We start from the raw sequence: 15,204 nt of genomic DNA, 5'->3' as shown, positions 1-15,204 counted from the left end.
CACTACTTAATTCTGGTTAAGGGTTGTCATGCGAAGGGTAAAAAAAAACTTAGTGTTATCTAATCCTCCTATTTTGTTGCTGGTGGTGGTGTTGTTGCTCCTTTGAGAGAAGCTGGAAATTTGTGTTTTTATGTGAAATTTCCAATTTAAAAATTTTCAATTAAACAGACATTTTTAAAACACATAAGCTAACTTGCATGACGATGAACCTAAATTGCCCTATCAATTAACAGTTTGGTTATCAGAGATTGAGTTGAACTTGAGTTAGATTTAGATCATAGTCTTGATCTACAGGACAAGATGGGAAGACAGGAAGCTTCCACAAAGAGAATTCAATATGTACAGAGACTTAGGGATTCACTAACATGTAAGCAGAATAATATTGAACCCTCTGCAAAGACATGAAAGTGAAAGTCACTCAGTCATGTCCAACTCTTTGTCTCCCCCAGGGACTGTAGCCTCCCAGGCTCCTCTGTCCATGGAATTCTTCAGGCAAGAATATTGGAGTAGGTAGCTGTTCCCTTCTTCCGAGGATCTTCCCAACCGAGAATTCTAACCCAGGTCTCCTGCATTGCAGATAGATTCTTTAAAATCTGTGACTATGTTACCTTACAGGACAGAAGGAACTCTGCAGATGTGAGTAACATTAAGAAGCTTGAAACAGGCGGATTATCTAGGATCATCCTGGTGGACTCAACCTAATCACATGAGTCCTTAAAAATAGAAGAGGAAGGCCAAAGGGTAGGTCAGAGAGATAGGACATGAGGATCTGACCTGCTGTTTCTGGCTTTAAGGATGAAAGAAAAGGGCAACAAACTGAAGAAGGCAGTGGCTTCTAGAAGGTGGAAAAGGTAAGATAACAGATTCTCCCCTAGAACTTCCATAAAAGAATGAAACCTTGCTATCACTTTGACTTTAGCTCAAGAGCCTTGTATTAGACTTCTTACCTATAGAACTGTAAGATAACAAATTTGTATTAAGTTACTAAGTTTATGATCATTTGTTAGAACAATGGTAACAAAATAATATAGTGTTCCTAGCTTTACATTTTATAGATTTGGAAACTAAGGTCCACAGAGCATAAAGATGAAGCTAGGAGAAAAAGACATTTGGTGATCTTCCCTTTGTACCAGCCTGCCTTGACTGCTTTAGTGTTTGTTTGTTTTTTTTTAATGTAATTTTCTCATAAGAGTGGAATCAATAACATGCACAGAAAAGAAAGAGAGGGTAGGGAAAGAGGAGAGGTGAGGACAGGAAAGAAAAGGAAAAAGGAAAAAAGAGAAACATTCTGTTTAACTAGAACTTACTGGAGTAGTAACATTTGGTTTGGGATTCAGAACTAGATAAAAGGACAAGTAAGTGAAAGAGAGAAAGAGATAAATTCAATTTAAAATGCAAAGCCACTCCACTATATAACCAGCCTACCTCTTTACTGTTACCTAAATGCCTGCTTTTGATCCTTCACTGTCTAACCAGTTTGGAATCTGCAGAAATGAAAGCAGCTTGGGCATGGGTTGCATGTCCTGCTGTCTCTGGAGGATTTGTGAGGATCTGTTAGCCCATGGATTATGTACATTTTCTGTTGGCTTGGGTGTAAACCATCTGCAGTCTAACTGGAGCTGTGATATGCCTGCCGAGATGATGATTGCAATCACAGCTCGACGGCAAGAGAGATGCCAAAGTCAGCAGCGTGAAGGACATCAGAGCTTAAGCCTGCTCGGAAAAATCTGTCCACTTTCACTCTTGCTTCCCCTTACAGGGTGCAGTAGAACAGCCTCGGTGACACACAAAGTCTTCTTTCAAAGGCGCCACAGTTAGTGCCTGTGCTGCTGGCACTTGAGCACTGATGCACAGAGACGGGGGATGACAGGAGTCGTTTCTACTGTTTGGTTCTAAAGGTTCAGAGCAACTATCCCACTCCATCTCTATATATAGCCTACAGGTTGTTCTTTCCGGCTGTCCTTGATGTTCATATCGGCTAGATTCACCAGGAAAAATATTCTGGGATGAGAACAAAGGGGGAAACCAAGTATATAACATGGTCTGTCTCTCTTATCAAAATGGCCAAAACTGATGGCATCTCCAATCTTCTCTGTGCACAGAGAGCTACTGTAAGCTGAAGTAGGACTAAGCCATGTCTCATGCCAAGCAGACAGCATAAAGGTTGGGTGGCTGTCCCTTCTTTCCTAAAAATTGACCTTGAGGGTACATGGAAGTGTGTCATCCCTGGGCCAGGTAGGAGGATGCATACTACTCAGCACAAATCCCAAGCATGATGGAGAGGCCTTGTCTAATAAAACAATGTAATCTGAGCCATCCTTCAAAGCTTTATAAATGCCATTGCCAACATTTTGATTTCCCAGACCACTACAGCTCCCACTGATAATCTTCTTCCTCTGAGTTCAAACTCTAACACCTCCGGTATTTCTCTGTGTGTTCGTCAATGACAGAAATACAGTTCAAAGTGGCCAAAGCAAAAAAGAAAATTATTGGCAGATATAACTAAAAAATACCCATGACTGTAATGCAATTCCTGGCATAGCTGCTTCTCAAGCAGTGCCATCAGAAAACACTTTCTCTTTCTCTCTGGCTCTTGGTTCTGTTTTTCCCCAAGTTGGCCCCATTCTTACTCAAGTGGTAGAAAGATGACTTCGGGTAGCTTTAAGCTTATATTCTATTATCTCAGCAACTCCAGGGAAAAAGTATGCTTCTTTTCCAAAAGTTCTAACAAAAGTCACAGATTTGAGTCTGTGATTCTGAATAGCGTAGCTTGACCACATGTAAGTGAAAGTCGTTCAGTCGAGTCTGACTCTTTGCGACCCCATGGTCTATACAGTCCATGGAATTCTCCAGGCCAGAATACTGAAGTGGATACCTTTCCCTCCTCCAGGGGATCTTCCCAACCCAGGGATCAAACCCAGGTCTCCTGCATTGCAGGTGGATTCTTTACCAGCTGAGCCACAAGGGAAGCCCAAGAATACTGGAGTGGGTAGCCTATCCCTTTTCCAGCAGATCTTCCCAACCCAGGAATCAAATCAGGGTCTCCTGCATTGCAGGTGGATTCTTTACCAACTGAGCTATCAGGAAAGCCCTAGCTTGACTACATGTCCATCCCTAAACCAATCATCATAACTAGAATGATGCAGCTGCCATGTGGTCATGCCATGATCCTTTCAGACAAAGCAAAAGGTCAGTCTCACACCAACCATGTGGTCCAAGAGTAGCTTGTTTCTTCAGGGAAAGTCAGAATGATACTCAAGATAAAAAGAGAACAAATGCCAGCCAGTCTGGCAAAAACAGCCAAAATCCAACTTTGCTCTAACCCAGGACTATAGTGATAGAAGTAGCTCAATGAGAGGAGGGGACTTGTGCGTATATTTTCCTTTCTGTTTCCAAATTTTCTTTAATGTTATTATATTGTCTTTATTTCTTAATGAAGGTGTAAGGTGTGGAATAAAGGCAAAGAATAACAATGCTAAGTTTTAAATAAATTTTGATATGATAATATAAACGTCAAGGGTTTTCTTCAGAATAACAGAATCTATCATTTGACATTATTCTTTTTAAAGTGTCCATGTATATTACCTCATTTGATCAGTTTAAGTTACTCCCTCTGGAGATGACTAAATAAGACAAATGACATCATGGATATGTCTTCCAAATGATTTCTGCTTCACTAAAATGTATTGCTCTGAAACCAAGAGCATGACTCCAAAGTAATTCAAGTAATAGGTATATAATGTTTTTCAAAACAGAAAGACAGAAATATTTCAACAGATTTCAAACATGCTTGGGAGAGATCCAGTACTATAAAAATCCAGTACTATAAAATATTAAAATTCCTTAGCCTAGCAGATTCAAGACCCTCCTTGACTCTCTAGCTTTGTCTGCTAGTATATCCAATCATGTAGGCCACATTCATCAATGCTGCTCACCAAGCCTTGCCATGGTTCTTCTCAGTTCATGACTAGGAGAAACCCCCAATCTATTCTTTGCCTAGAAAACCCTTTTCATCTTTAAAAACCTCACATACACAACACATTTTCCAGGAAACATTCCCTGATCCCCTTATTAAGCTCTCTCAGTTAAAGTATATTATTAACATTAATTCTCTTCTCTGACCCTTATTTCAGTCTATCTTATATTATACTTAGATACACACTCTTAGTGGGCAAGGATGTGCTATTTCCCATATATTTATAGCCTCTTTCCCACCCTGAAATTGCAACTGAATTGCTTATTTTGTTTTGTATTGCTTTATTTATTTATTATATCATTCAGTGGTAGAAGACCTGAATAAAAGAAGACAGAGTTGTTCCTGCAAGAGCTATAGACAGAGAAACACATAGCAAATCTTAAGTACTGTGCACATAACATTTTCCAGAGAAGCCTATCATTTTACTTCCACCTCTTTGTGGCAAAGAGAAGAAGAAAATGGCTATGAACACTACTAAGTAGGAAGCAAAGGTCTAGAAATGAAACCAAGTTCTCCTCACTATCGTCTAACTTTAGTAATCATCTGAAACAGGGAGGAGAGTTAAAAATAAAGCTCTCACCCAAAAGGCAGCCAGGATACAACCCAGTTACTTACGCTGAGCCAGCATCTTTTCAGAGCCACTTTCCAGGCAGTTAAATACAGCCACGTACAGTCCTCTGGGCCAGAGCCTGAGCTAATTAGGGAGTCACTGGAAAGGAACAGTGAGACTTTTAATAAAAGAGCTGCCACAAGCCATAGCATTAGTACTATGCCTCTTCAAAACGTCAGAGTCTGTTTCTTGCCATCACACATTACCACACTAACAATTAAGGGCAAAGGGGTTTGGGGTAATGAGAATTTTGTAAGCCATAAGTGTTTTTGTAATTTGCAGCATCAGAACACTTTAATAAAGGGAAGGCAGCATGGAAAGGCACATATTTTATTTTTCCATAGATATGACTTGTAAACATCTAAATCAGCTGCCCTTTCACTACCTTTAAAGTGCTTTTCTTTTGAGAAAAATAACATTCCATTTAGGTTTTCCATCAAGCTTGATTAATTGTGTGATAAAATGAATACTGTTTAAAAGGATATCATCAGAAAATAGGCTCATTGTAAATGAAAGGGGTATGTTAGAGAAGGAGCACCTTGACTCCCAAACTATAAAAGAGATACTTAACCAATATCAGACATCATTACAGCACTAATTTGTAACACATCTGACCCCAACTCTCATCACTTAATACAACAAAAAAGTGTCCTCTACATCTGGTAGGAACATGGAAAGCTCTGTGTTAATTTTTTTTTGTTTTACTTTTGAATTTCTGCTTGTGTTTTCAGAGACTCCAAGACTGATGATCTTAAAGACAATGTAGCCAAACACTGGGGACTTCCCAGGTGGCACTAGTGGTAAAGAATCCACCAACAATGCAGGAGACACAGGAGACATGAGTTCAATCCTTGGTTCAGAAAGATCCCCTGGAGGAGGAAATGGCTACCCATTCTGGTATTCTTGCCTGGGAAATCCCATGGACAGAGGAGCCTGGCGGGCTATGGTCCATAGGGTTGCAAAGAGTCAGACACAACTGAAACAACTTAGCATGCACACAGCCAAACCTTGAACCAAGAGATTAAACTTGTGAGCCATATTTTTATTTCTCTAAAATTCCTATTGTTATTTATAACAGTGACTTCAAGTCTGGTTGTCAATTTCTTTGGCAATAAGGATTCCTCATATAAATAACACTTTATAGCTTACAAGACACTTTTTCACAAATGTTATCTAAATTCTCACAGTAGTATCTCTGTTAATAGCTCCAAGCTTACCTAACTACCCCCAGATTATAGCATTTCATAAAAAGACAAAAATATTTTAAATCTTCCCAATTTATTTTTAAGCAATAAGAAATTTTTTATTTTTAAAAAATGAAAGAATTACAAGATAGTATTTTAGAAATCTGGGGCTTAACTAGTCTATTTTTTAGCAACACACACTTATCAAAGTATTGGAACTACAGCATTGAAATTTTCAAGCTTTAAATAAGAAATAAAATTTTAGTCATGCATCATAATTAAAGGATATCTAGTAGATACATACAAATACAAAGCAATCTTTAAAAAGTACCATGTTTCAGATTAGTTGATATATGCAAAAGATAGGGCACCATGATTAATAGGGGAGAAGAGAGTAAAGGCCTGAAGCATTAGAAAGAAAGAATGAATGAAGTAGTCATCCTGATAATCAAAAATTCAAGTTTCTCAAAATTCAACAGTCATGCCCAAAGGCAAAAGAAGAAAACTCCTCATGTGGAATAATTTTGGAAGCCATGAGAAACCTAACAAAGACACTCCATCAGACTCTTTCATTTGATGCCTGAAACTCTACCAGACATGCATCCCTGCTGTTTGACGATTTGACCCTATTAGAGTTCCACCCATTTGGGGATGGAGTGGGAAACAAAGAGCTCATATAATAACATAAGCTGTTCTAGTTTCTCTACACTTCATGCAACTAATAGTTAAAAAGAAGGAAATTTCTGAAGGTGAAGCTCTTACAATGAAGCAATGATACCACATAGTGACTGTTGTGTGTTAAATATTTCATAGCTACCATTGCACACTGAAACTGTGAGTTGGGTATTCTTAACACATGTCATTTATAAGAGACCGAGGCTCAGAATAGTTAGATCATTTACTCAAAGTTCAGGGAAAACAAATGACAAATTAGAGGTCAGAGTTGGACCACTGGAAAAGCTAAATTGGTGCTAAACTGAAGATGTGAAGATGGTTTTGGGCTCTTAAAAAGAAACCTCAGTATTGAAACAATAACTGAAGCATAACCAACTCTGCAGGTGATAAAGGGACCACAGGTCTCAATACAGAAGAAAACAAAACAAGCAAAGAGACCAGCAAAGAAATGGTCCCTTCCTTTCTTGTCTGTCCATCTGTCTGTCTCTCTCTCTCATCTTTCTCTGTTATCAAACACACACACCACTAAAATTCAAAGCACACTGATAAAGAGATGAAAAACTTAAACCATTGAATAAGCAATACATTTATAATTACACATTGTAATTCTTTAGGATTCTGTCACAACAAGGGTACATGTTTACAGAGACAAAGAGAATTGAGTGTTAGGAGAATTTTAATTCATGACAAGAAGATCATCAAAAAATAAATGGCACTGAACTTTGCCTCTGATTTTAACAAAGGACACCAGTATGTGGGAAACTCCATAAATGTAACTAGTGTTAAAAACTTAGTCACATCTGGTGCAGGATATTTCCTGGTTTTGCCAAGCAAAGAGGTTAGAAAACTTAATATTGATATTAACAAAGATGGTTATTTGATTTTTACTTTGTTAGGAACTTTCCTAGAGAGTTCTATATTCTTAAACAATATAATTTCACCAAGAGAAGAGTTTTGGGTACTACAAAGTAAAACCAAATCATGCAAAATAGTAACTGGCCAATTAGATCTGACTAATTATGCTAATTATCAGCTATTGGTAAGAGTAATATTGTAAATGACTGGAAATGCAAAGAGAGAAAACAAATCCTGGGACATGCCAAACTCAGTCACTGAAAATATCATAGTCAGCCTAATTCTCTGACATTAATACCTATCACTAATTCCATTCAGGGGGATTTCTGTAGTGTTTTTCTTTATGAATGTTTTTAACTCCCTGAAAAACTATAAATAACTGAAGTCCTACAAGAGAGGAAGAGGCGTAAGGTATGGAGAAAAAACGCTGACCAAATTTTAGTCATGGTTCTCCTTGGTACTCTTGAACTAACCACACCAAGTCTTTGACACCATGTATTTCTACTTACCAAATAAGGAGACTGAACTAAAGAAATCCTGGAGTCTAACATTATATGATTTTATAAGTCATCCATAACTATATTTTAAGAAGAATCCACTTTGTTCAAATGCTTCAAATGAAGCATTAATTAATTAAAAATTAAAACCGCAGTCTGTGCTTAGAAGTGTCCTTTAAAAAAGGGAACTCAATGGAATTCTGCTTTATTTAGAGCATTTTAAATGAAGTTATTCCTAACATATCCTACAGATCTCTCAATATATAGGAAGATTCAGCAAAAATATATATATTTTTTTATTTTGGAGAACAAAGTACTGGGAATTTCTATGATAATCAAACTCTGCTTTAGTCTCAGCACAGTTCTGCTAGTTTAACTAGCATCTCACTGCCCTCTCTTGGTAGATACTGAGATAACAGAAGCTGATTTCTATGCAGGGATTAGAACGTGGCTTTAGGATCCCCTGGAGAAGGAAATGGCAACCCACTCCGGTATTCTTGCCTGGAGAATCCCATGGGCAGAGGAGCCTGGTGGGCTACAGTCCATGGGGTCACAAAGAGTAGGACACGACTGAGCGACTTCTCTCTCTCCTCTCTCTTAGGCTTCCACAAGATAGTCTGATTCTTGTCAACAGAGGGATCTACCTAATAAGACAAGTATAAATGTAATCTATATTATTTAAAAGGTAGAAATCCATTGTTTTCAAGACTGGTTTCCTGCAAGAACCAATTCAGATGGACAGATACAGAATAATGTACACAATGTTTACTAGAGAGTGGTCTGAGTAGCAATCCTCCTTCTGGAGGAAGGGAAGAAAGAAGACAGGGGATGGGGCTGTAACGCGGTCTCAACAAGCGCCTCCATCAGCTGACCTGAAACTGGATGGCTCCCTCAGTTGGGGCAAAAAGACAGTGATATGACTCATATCAACTAGTCATTGGATACATTCTGCCTCTAGGAAGCAATCATGACCCTGGACAAGGTGATCAATTAGCCAAGGGCAGTTTCTGGAGAGGGCTGACACACCTGAGGACTGTCAGCTAGCAGCACTTCTAGAAGGCAGAGGAATAGATCTTTCAGTCCTAAAGGAGAATCTGGGTATCATATCAGAGTGTCTGCTACATAATTACTCTATACTGTGGTTAACACCTTTCTGTTTCTTAATAGACAACAGACAATCTTAAAACAATTCCAAAAATCAAAGGTAATAAATATAGGAAATAGTGCAACAACTTTGAGAAGCAATTTGGTAGTTTCTATGAACAGTAAATATAAATTTACCATATGAACCAGTAATTCCACTCCTGGGTGAAAGACAAATGAAAATACACATCTACACAAAGACTTATGCACGAAGAATGTTCTTAACAGCATTATTCAAAATAGACTCAAAAATGGAAACAATTCAATGCCTATCAACTGGTAAATGGATATGATGACAAAATGCATTATATTCATAGACTGGAATAATATTCTGCAATAAAAAGGAATTTAGTACTGATACATACATACTACAACAAGGATAAACTTTGGAAACATTATACTAGGACTTCCCTCGCAGCACGGTGGATAAGAATTTGCCTGCCAATGCAGGAGACACAGGTTTGATCCCTAGTCCAGGAAGATCCCACTGCCTCGGGGCAACTAAGCCTGTGCACCACAACTACTGATCTCACGCTCTTGAGCCCACAAGCTGCAACTATTAAAGTCCAAGAGTCTAGGGCCCAGATGCTGCAACTAATGAACCCATGTACTGCAACTACTGAAGCACACACGCCTAGAACCTGTGTTCAGCATGAAAACAAGCCACCACAATCAGAAACCCATGCACATCAACGAAGAGTAGCCCCCGACTCACTGCAACTAGGGAAAGCCTACCCAAAACAACAAGAACCCAGCAGAGTCAAAAATAACTAAGTAAATAATATATTATGCTAAACAAAAGAAGCCAAAAGAGACTGTGCATTACATGAGTTCCTACATGTAATACCAACAAGCAACTATATACACATTTAATGAGATCACATCTATTTTTCTTTCCTTCAAGATTGCCCTAGATGTTCATTTCAACTTACCTTCACCAAGATACAAAATACATAGGGGGGAAAGGCAGGAGTTAAAACAGAAAAAAAAAATATCTAACCTCTATTGAGAGCATACTATAGTCAATACTGTCCTAGGTACTCTTCATATATAATTATTATTTAACTACAATTTCTGTGAGGTGGATGGTTATTTTTATTCAATGAGTGAGAAATCTGAGGTTCAGAAGATTAAACAGTTCACCTGAAGTCATCAAGTATGGTTTAAAAAACAACTATGATTAAGACTATATAAACCAGACAATATATTTATGAATTTCAGACTACTTTGTGATTGTCTTTTTGGAGCTATGCAGCAAGACTCTGTCCCCTATGTATAGGAATGGAGTTTCCCCCGAAAAAAACTGACTACCCCATTATAAAACATCCTGGGGAGAAGTTTTTCCTGAAGCTGGATATTTCTTTTAAAAATTTCCTGGCCCATTTACCTGGACACCAAGGTTCAAAGCAATCGGGAATGACTGTGGGAGATGAGGTGTTTCTGACCACATAGAGATAGGACAGAAGGGACCAGCAAGCTGGCCTGGAATCACAGGTTGGATTCTCCAGAAGCAGATACTGAGATGGTTGTAGGGAGGGGGCAAGGTGTTTATTAGGAAAGAACATCAGTGAAAGGAAGCACTAGGAGGCTAGATAGGACAAAACAAGAAGTTCCACTGTGATCCAGGCCTGATAAAGCCTTGACCAACCTGGTGAGGCTCTCTGGAGCAAGCACTGCCCATCAGAGTTCTTGGATGTCACATCTCTGTGTCCACTGCACCTAGGGAGAGACCCCAGGTTTGATCTGCGTTATGAATAGTTGAAAATTATTCTCTACACTGCACATCCTTTTCATTATATTCTGGCCTCAGTTTGTGCTATGAGTGATTAGAAAAAAAGCCTATAACCATGGTAGAATAACAGACAGGAGAGATGTAGTTGTTAGAATGACTTTGTCTGCAAGTACAAACAGACTCAACTTGCTGAGATAATATGTATTGTTTCTTATGTGGGGAAATTCAGAGTTAGAGCAATTTCAGAGGTTATATGACTGGGGCTCCAGCTCCACTTCCCTGTGATTATCTTGCTTCCTCTCTCCTCTGCGTTAACTTCATCCTTAGACTGGTGGTAAAAGAGGAAGTAGTTCCAGACAAAATATACAAACAAAATAATGTCAAGAGTCAGAAAATGAATGGTCTCTTCTGGTGCATCCTTCATAAAAACAAGAAAACTTTTCCCCAAATCCCCTACTTCTACCCCAGCAGACCTTCCCTCACATCTTATTGGCCAAAACAAATCATTTATCACCTCTGAACCAATAACTAGCATGTGGTCCACTTGGAATCACCATGACTGGCTCAGTCTAAACAGAATCTGCCTGCTCTAACTACTGCTGAGACTAACGACCTCTAAAGCACAAAGCTCTGGGGAGCTTTGTCTGGATATTCAAAGTCAGAATTCTCTCAGGAACAACTAAAGGCAAAATGTTGGTCAGGTGTACAATCAACATTGTACCCTGCACAAATGCTCTAATTGCTGAAATAAGCAAGTGTCAGCTTGCCAGCAACTATGGTGCAAAGGTCAGAAGTAGCAGAACCTGGAGTTTGGGAACAAGAACAGAAAAAATCACATTGGCTTATTTCTGTTCATATCCTAGTATCTGAAGAGAATCTGTATATTTTAAGAACTCCCAGGAAGCTAATTTCCCAAATCAGTTTCATTTCACCGTGTCTCTAATTATCTTACACAATTGAAAAAAAAAAATTTGAACCCTGATTCTCATGACATCCAAGTAGTTCATGGGTACAAGCATATGACAGTAATTTCTCTCAGATCTCAAGACCCCTGGGGGATTTCACTGACCAGGAATCCACCTTCAATAACCAGAAAAGACATTAGGTGACTCACCAAGCAAGAAATGTCTAACTGATTTCCATAAACACTGCTATTACATTAAAAATGTAACTACTTATTTTACAATGATAAATGAGAATTTTTGAGTATAATATCAGTAGGACATTCCACCAATACTTGGTTGTAGTCCTATTTGTTTCCATTACAAGAAGGAAATGAAAGAAGAAACTCTGTCTCTGTGGAAACTGTCTGAAACTCTATTTCTATCACCCATTATATAGAAAAAAACTAAACTCTCCACATCATTCTCTGTCCCTCAACCCCAAAAGAGACACATTAGTTCTGGAGTGAGACAGGCCATCTATATTTTAATCAAATTCCTTGGGTGACACTGAGGCACAGGCAGGTTTGGTAATCACAATATAATCTAACTGTATCATTTGATAAATGGAAAAAAGTTCAAATGGTTAAAGAAAAAAAGCAAAAGCAAAATATCTAGGTCTCCTTTACCAAAAGCCTGGGATTCTTCCATTACCTCATCAGTTACATTATCATTACTTGGTTGGCCAAAAAGTTCCTTCAGGTTTTTCCATCTTGATTTTAAAAAGAACAAACTTTTTGGCCAACCCAATACACTAAAGTGGTATGCCAAACATTACATTAAGAACCAGTTGTAATTCTTTGGATCTAAGGAGAAAGACTGTTTAAGAGAAAACATGAAAATGTGGATTAGCTATAGGAAAACAGCTACAGGGTATGAGTTAGAGCAATAGAGAGACCAAGAGCTAGTCAGAAAGACAGGTGAAACTGGAGGGAAAAAAAATTTAGAGAAAGAACAGCAGGGGTTCTATCCAAGTTAGTAAAGGAGACTAGACCAACACAGGAGGGCCTTGCAATGAGCTAAAAATGAAAACCACTAATGTGCTTTAAATCCAGAACTCAATGAAACTAGCATAAAGGATAATGACTTCATATGTACCATTTCTGCATTATACTTTCCCACTCAGCATAATAATGTCATAAAGGCCAACTGGATTGCAAAAGAAAGCTATAAGCAGTGTTAAAGTATCTCCACTAAAAATTAGGCCAATACACAGGTCACTGGAGCCATAGGAAGAACTTCCCCTGAGGGGCCACTATTTCCAGGGAAGTAACTTCCAGCAGGGCCTATCCAAAGCTGTAAGGTATAGATGTGGTGATTTCATCATCATCATCATCCAATATGTACTAGATACCCATCTACTGTGCTAACCACTCAAGATAAAGAGACAAAGGAGTTGCTTCCTGATTGATAGGAAGATTGAAAATATACGGAATTAACTCAAAGAGTCCTAAAAGCAGTGCTATTATACTAGTAAATGTTTAATAACCAAGAGAAAGCCCTAACTTACAGTGTTTGCTGATTTCCATGGTTTAAGTACTATCATGATGGTCAGTTTCAAGCTACCAAGATGACATCAATCCAGCTAAAAAAATACCTATAAGTTTAACAATTGGCTCTTCTGAGATGGCATAACTGCCTCCAGCACACCACCGCTTACAGAGCATATAATTGATGTCTCTACCCTCCCCATGTCACATTCAGATAGAAAAACCAAAGCCCAGAGATAAAATGATTTGACAAAGGCCATACAACTACTAGGTTGCACCAAAACTAAGAGCAGAACCTAGTTTCTCATGTTTTCCACTGTAACTCACCCTGTAAGGCCGAAGACAATGCTTATGGCAGCAGTCCCCCACCTTTCTGGCACCAGGGACCGGTTTTGTGGAAGATAACTTTTCCATGGCTGCAGGGAGGGATTGAGGGGAGAAGGAGGAAGGGCACAAGGGGCCCAGGGGAGTGGTGGGCTTGGGAATGGGATGGTTTTGGGATGACTCAAACATATCACATTTATTGCGTATTTATTACTACTATTATAACATTAACTCCATCTCAGATCATCAGGCATTAGATCTTGGAGCTTGGGGACCCCTGCTTTATGGCATTTGAATTAGAGATTGAGAGCTCAGGTTCTGGAGTCCACAGGCCTGGGCTTAAATCCCAGGTCCAACTGGGAAGACATTATGACCTTGGAAATTTACTAAACTACTCTGAGCCTTATTTTTGTTATCTGTAAAGTAGAAATGATAACACTATCTATATCTTAATGAATTATGGTAAGGACTAAATGAGACAAACCTGTAAACTGCTTGCCAAACAGCCTGGCATAAAAATTTAATATACATTAGTTGGTATTATTGCAGCCCATTAATATCTGCCTGGCCAGCATTACTCAAAGTGTGGTCCGTGAACCAGTAGTTTGTTATCGGTCCTTGACAAGATAACTATAGAATATGATAGTAAGAGTTCAGAAATTTACTAAACAGTTTGACATTGCCACAACATCCAAGCATGGGATCAGTGGGCTCGTTTTGATAAATGAGGTATAAACAAGTTTGGATGCTGTCATACTCAGTGGTGAGTAGCATGGGGCCTAAACTGCATGCTAGTTAATAGCACACAATAAGACCTTGAAATATGTGATATTTCTAATGAATTTGTCACCTGTAACCCACAAGGGAATAAAAATTTGATAAAATGCAGGTACTTATTTTTAAAATTTGTTAGACTATTTTTATGATGTTACGATTTTAGATTGCTTATTTTAAAATTATACTTTAATAAGCTAAATTAAGACATAAAATTATTTTAACTCCAATTTACATATGCCAAGATAAACCTCACTGAAATATTTTTTCCAGAAGACACATTCATTTTTCTGCATACAGCAGCAGCAGTAAATCAAGTGATAATGGTGAAGTTTATTCCAAAAATGAGGACCAGATGAATTTGTACCAACTCTATTAGAAATATGATACCTTGTATATTGACTTTAGTTAATATACAAGGTATGTATATTAACTAATTTATATTACAAATTAACTTTATTAAAGTTATTACTTTTATTAAAGCTATTAACTTTATTAAAGTTATTAATAACTTTAATAAAGTTATTTAAAATTTATTAGTTATTATATTAACTTTAGTTAATATACAAGGTATGTATATTAACTAATTTATGTTATATTTGATGTATGTATATTAACTAATTTATATTATGACTTTGTGTAGTCATAATTGAGGGTAAAGTACTAAATTCACAATGTGTTATTTGTGAAGACAAGTTGACTGGTCAAAACTCAAGCAGATCTTATATATAAATCAAAAAGAAATAAGCTCAGAGCCAAAGAATTTTTTGAAAGAAAGAGTGCTGAATTAAAAAGTTAATAGAAGCAGATTTTCAATACCTCACATATAAATATGAGTGCTTTTAAGCCTTTTTTTATGTAGCACTCAGATTGCTAAGACTGAAAAAACACAAAAATGTTTTATTGGAAATGTAGGTGAATCTAGGGCAAAGAAAGTAGCTCAAAAACTACTTTTCAATAACACAATAACCCAGCATAGCCAGGCACTGGCTAATGATATAGA

At 37.8% G+C, this 15,204-nt stretch overlaps 1 long non-coding RNA gene across 2 annotated transcripts in view; it reads right to left on the bottom strand.

Moving 5' to 3' along the window:
* LOC138424620 (uncharacterized) overlaps positions 1-15,204 on the bottom strand; it is a 694,361-nt gene that overhangs the window by 648,863 nt on the left and 30,294 nt on the right. For both annotated transcript variants that reach the window (XR_011250888.1, XR_011250887.1), the window contains exon 2: positions 4,592-4,685. This is a non-coding gene — a long non-coding RNA (uncharacterized lncRNA). The remainder of the gene's footprint in view (positions 1-4,591; positions 4,686-15,204) is intronic.

The sequence above is a fragment of the Ovis canadensis genome, chromosome 19 (genome assembly GCF_042477335.2).
Source record: "Ovis canadensis isolate MfBH-ARS-UI-01 breed Bighorn chromosome 19, ARS-UI_OviCan_v2, whole genome shotgun sequence".
NCBI lineage: Eukaryota > Metazoa > Chordata > Mammalia > Artiodactyla > Bovidae > Ovis > Ovis canadensis.
Note: the sequence above shows the minus strand (reverse complement) of the source record. Positions and strands in the feature narration are given on the sequence as shown.